General features: G+C 42.3%; 1 protein-coding gene across 1 annotated transcript in view; it reads left to right on the top strand.

Annotated features, from left to right (window-relative positions):
* Positions 1–5,634, top strand: part of ENPP7 (ectonucleotide pyrophosphatase/phosphodiesterase 7) — a 28,300-nt gene that overhangs the window by 938 nt on the left and 21,728 nt on the right. The gene's annotated exons all lie outside the window — the stretch shown is intronic.

Below are 5,634 nucleotides of genomic sequence, written 5' to 3'. Positions count from 1 at the left end.
TGGTCCATGACCAAGCGCCAGACTTAGCAGAGGCAGACATCACAACCTGCAAAACCTTTTTTTCAGGGAGGTTCCCGTCTCATTTAAGGGAGGTGCCCTTTCTGTTTTTAGTTGTTTTTTTTATTACATCGGCCGTCGTCAGAATATAAAAGAAATAATAATGATACTGTATATATATATATATATATTTATTAAAACACCATTATTGATATGTACACAATTCACAATGTTTGTATGCTCTGAAATCTTTCCAAATGTTTGCTTTATTTGTGCTTTGGGTATGACAACCCGTATAGTTGTGTTTTTTTATTATCTTCCTTAATATAGTCACAAGTAGGTTAGGAGTGTGTAATTTTTAGTGACTCAATTCACTTAAGCAGAAATCACTACTTGCTTCTGAGTTTCCGATTGGCTCAAATGTTAATAGGAAATAATGGTTTTATTGCAGCTTGATAAAAAATGAGGACATATGATATCCATTCAATTGATAAAGCATTAAAAAAAAAAATATTTTTTGAATGACCATGAAAAATATTTTTTTGCTTGCAAGGGTTTTATAGAGGACCAATAAGGCTCTAAAACAACTGACTTTTTATGAAAAGATCTACATGGGGAAATTCTGGGGTCTTATTTTTTCATATGTGGGCAACATTTTTGTTTTTGGATATTTAAAGTATCGGACTCTATATACAGCAAGCTGTAACATAGAAAAAGGAAACCAATTAACCCTTTCAAGCAAACAGGTAAAAAAAAACCTTCACGGTTAGACCAAATTATTATTTTTTTGTATGCAGCAGTTTATTCAACAATAACATTTTAACACTTTACATACCTCAATGATTTCCACACCCTATTCTTAGCAAATATGGGGCCTTCACTTGGTATTTCTTTAAATATTTTTTTGCAATAAGCAAAGACAAATTAAAAATATAATGCAGTTTTAGTTTTCTTAATGTATAATGTATTTCATATACAGGTAGCCCTCAATTTACGGTGTGGTTGTAAATAGAAAGTGAAGTAAATTGAAACCCAGTATATAATGTAAGTCAATGGGAAGTGAGAGAGTTAGGTCAAAGGCTTCTCTCAAAAGTGACATAATACATTATATTTAAAGCTTTAAAATAAATGTTATGAATGCTAAACAGTATTATATACACTATAAAATAACCACACAACACAATATGTATCATCAAACTAAGTTTTTGATTATGAAAAAAACACTTATTTTAATCCGCTAAGTGCAAACAAAACTATACGGCCTCTGCACTGATAACAGTTAAATAAACTGCATTTTCTACAAACAAAGTTGTAGGACCTCTGCAGAAAAATTCAGTTAAATTCCACAGTTGTCAATGCAAGCAATGCAATTTTGGGGGGGAGAATAAACAGGAAAGAATGAGGAGAGACAGCCAGCAGAGAGAGTGAGGAGAGACAGCCAGGAGGGAGAGCAAGGAGAGACAGCCAGGAGAGAGAGAGGAAGCCAGGAGAGATGAGAGAGGAGAGACAGCCAGGAGAGAGAGAGAGGAGATACAGCCAGGAGAGAGAGAGGAGATACAGCCAGGAGAGAGAGAGGAGATACAGCCAGGAGAGAGAGAGAGGAGAGACAGCCATGTGAAAGAGTGAGGAGAGATAGCCATGTGAGAGATAGAGGAGAGACAGCCACAAGAGAGATAGAGGAGAGACAGTCAGGAGAGAGAGAGGAGAGACAGCCATGTGAGAGAGTGAGGAGAGACAGCCACAAGAGAGATAGAGGAGAGACAGCCAGGAGAGAGCACGAGGAGAGACAGCCAGGAGAGAGAAAGAAAGAGGAGAGACAGTCAGGAGAGAGAGAAGAGACACAGCAAGGAGAGAGAGAGTGGGGAGAGACAGCCTGGAGAGTGGGGAGAGAGGACAGACAGCTGGGAGAGAGAGTGGGGAGAGAGAGCGAGGCGAGACAGCCAGGAGAGAGAGCGAGGAGAGATAGCTACTGCCTCTGTATCTCCAAGAGTACCCCTGTGCCCCTAGCGGGGCTCTATGCACCTCCATATCTCCAAATTAACTTCTGTGTGCCTTTATAGCTCTAAATGTACCCCTATTCTCCTCTGTATATCTAATTGTACCTATGTGCTTCTCTGTATCTCCAAGTGTACCCCAGTGCTCCTCTGTATCTCCAAGTGTACCCCAGTGCTCCTCTGTATCTCTAAGTGTACCCCTGTGATGTAGCTCCAAGTGTACACCTGTGTCCCCAGCATCTCTCTATGTGTCTGTGTACACTATCTCCATGTGTATCACTGTACCACCCGCGCATCTCCAAGTGTGCTCCTGTGCCCCCCAGTGTGACTCTAAGCACCTCCATATCTCCAAGTGTGCCTCAAAGTCTGTAAGTGTCTACAGTTATCTCACCTCCCTGGGCCACGATCCTCCGCCTGTGCCCCAATCCAGCTGCCAGAGACTCTGTACTGTAGCCATGTGGAGTTGTACAGAGGTCCCCGCGTATCCTTCCATGGCTGAGGTCTGCGGAGGAAGTATACTCTGGACGGCGCTGACTCTGCAGTGGTTTCAATAGTGGTCATGTGACTGCCTGTAAAGGGCGCTAATTTGAAACGGCGCAAATGGAACCGGAGCAAACCAAGGGCTACCTGTACTTAATAATACTCCAAATAATGTCACTAAACAATTTTCTCATATTTCTCTTGAGTACATGGACCCCAAATATGTATAGGTTTTATTACATACATCAGTGTGCATAGTCCGTAAACAAGTGCATATATTTGAAATTTCTAGATATTAAGAATTCTCTAGTACAATGGACACAATCACTGACTAGCCCGGGACGACGATAAAGAATGGTAGAGCCATCTTGAACAGGTTAAGTACAAACACAGACCCTATTGACTAGGGATGCACCGATACCGGTTTTTCTGTATCGAGTATGAGTATTGATACTTTGCTTTCCGATACAGCTGCTTCCGCTGGCATGGAGCCGGCTTCCTGGGCAATCTGATTGCCCAAGAAGCCGGCTCTATGTTATCTGCCTGGCTTGATTGTGTTTGGCAGGGAAATTGGCATTCCCAGCCAAGCAGCATCGAGACGGTTTCTGGGCCAATCAGGAAGCCAGGCGGCGAGTAATGATCCGCCTCCTACTTTCCTGATTGGCTGGGAAGACGGCTCGATGCTGATTGGCCGGCAAAGCCAGCTTCCTGGCCAATCAGCATGGAGCCGGCTTCAGCGGCCAATAAGGAAGCTGGGAGGTGGGTCATTACTCGCCGCCCAGCTTCCTGATCGCACTGGAAGCTGGCTCCATGTTTCCCTTCCTCTGACCAGAAGTTTCGGTATCGGGGAAGGTATCAGTGCATCGTGTAGCCTGGAGGCTTTGCAGAGCTTTGGATCCACATCTTACCTATTAGTCAGACCTCATTATGAGTCTCCGCTGTCTATAGGCCTTTTATATGTGATCTGACTGATGCTCAGGGGCCGTAGCCTGCTACTGTGTGAAAAACCTCACTGCTGGTCAGAACACTTAAATGGGCGCAATGTCTTAGGCTGGGCACACACCTTACAACCATCGCAAGACTTTTGTCTTGCGATGGTTGTAAGGTAATTAAAAAAACGTACGATCTGCCTATCTTGGACAGGCAGATCGTACTTGCGATCATCGCAAGCCCGCCCCGCAATGCCGAACGGGCAGTGTGCGCTTGCACACACCGGCCCGTCCGGCTTTTATCTTACGAACATGCTACTCACCCGCCAAAAATCGTACGATTCTCGGCGGGTTTTCGAACATGTTCGTAAGATAAAAGTAGTGCGACCTTACAGTAGTAGCAGTTTTCTTTAATAATAATAAAGGTATAATAAAGGTATAATTGTCCAGAATAAACTAAGCAGTTGCAAGATATTACAATTTTACTAACACATTAAGAGTTTAAGTAGTAGTGCTTTCACATGAGTGACACCATATTCCGGAATCACATATTTTGCGAGTGTAATTGATTTTTTTACCTTTTACATAATTGATTGGCTTAACAAAAACAGCAATACACAAATAATTTTTAGAGCGCTACTACTGTATAGGTAAACTCACGTTTGAGGTGTACCTGTGTCTCAGGAAGAGGTCCTCTGTAATCCCTGTATAGAACGTGGATTAGCCAGGGTACAGGGTGAAGTGACAGTGGGGTGGATGGGTGCTTGCCTGGATGGTCTTTGGCTGGCAAGAATAGTCAGATGCTGGGGCTGTGCGGACTGAGCTGGCCAGGCTGAGCCGCAACAGCAGTGTGAGGTGTCCGCTGAATGGGTATCAGCAAGTCGGACTGCATGGGAGACTGCAATTGGGGACAAAGGGGCCACGGTGTAGTGGAATCGGCTGAACTCCCTGAGCGTCAGTGAAGATGGTGCTCAGTGCGTTCAGATAGCGCTACGCGTTCCGAGGTCCCTGCCTCTTTGTCAAGCTGAGATACTAACACATGTAAAAACTGGGTTCAGGTGTTACATTTTATATTTACCATAATCACGTCATTAAGAGTGGAATCAGATATTTTGCGAGTGTAATTTATTTTTTTACCTTTTACATAATTGATTGGCTTAACAAAAACAGCAGCAACTGAATCTAATTATTTTCAACTTGGAAAAAAAGACTTTTTATGTAGCTTTGGCTGCATGAGTTTTTTATAAAGCAATAACGGTAGAAGTAGCAGCCGCATCTGATCTAAAAGCTATAGGAAAGTTTACTAAAAGCCTAAACTTTGTAGAAATTGGCAAGTGACACAACAGTTTAATAGTATAATTTCTGGGCCTTTTTTTTTTTTTTTTTGCAGTACCGCACTGTATTGTTTAATAAAATGGCAAAATAGAGTTCCCAAAAACACCCTTCAAACCACAACCGCACATTTCCCAAACCCTCTCTTATCCCTGTATACCCAATTATTCTCCAAATATAAAAAATGCAGATTTCAGGTACGTTTTGGTAGTTTATATAATATTTGTATTTATTAAATATAATACTTCTTAGAGTCAAAAATTATCCGCACTCTGGTTATATTAAAACTTCTGTTGGCCGCACTGTCTTATCAGCGCGTTTCCGTTCAAGGCTACTGTCTCCCCAGTCACTGCTGCGCAGGTGTGAACGTGTTACGTCAGTTCATATGTAACTGCGGTGCGAGAAAGAACGGACGCCTATTTTTCACATGCAATGATTCCTTTTTTTGTGATCTGAGGGTGTGCCTGGTGCCGTTATTTATTGAAGACTTTGTGCGCAGTATGGAGAAAGTGTTTTGTCGCGAAGTGTGTATGAATGGATAGAGAAGTTCAAGGAAAGTTGCACAAATGTTAGCCATCAAGAAGGAGCCGGATGTCCGTCCATGTCCGATGACAACACAGAGCGTACAAGTGAAATGATTCTGTCGAATAGATGAGTGACAGTGGATTATGTGACAAATCATTTGCAAATCAGCTATGGCTCTGCCCCATGATGAAGAAGTGAAGACAGCGGTGCATTCATGGCTCGCAGCTCAGCCTATTGAGGGAATACGAAAGTTTGTTGACAGATGGACAAAGTGTATTGAAAAGCAAGGAGACTATGTTGAAAAAAATAATAATTTGTCTTTTCTAAAAGTTGATTAAAATAAATTCTACAGACAGATAATTTTTTACTCACCCTTG

The sequence above is a fragment of the Nanorana parkeri genome, unplaced genomic scaffold (assembly GCF_000935625.1).
Source record: "Nanorana parkeri isolate BGI_ZX_2015 unplaced genomic scaffold, ASM93562v1 scaffold1182, whole genome shotgun sequence".
In the NCBI taxonomy this organism is placed as follows: domain Eukaryota; kingdom Metazoa; phylum Chordata; class Amphibia; order Anura; family Dicroglossidae; genus Nanorana; species Nanorana parkeri.
This window is presented reverse-complemented; position numbering and strand designations above follow the sequence as displayed.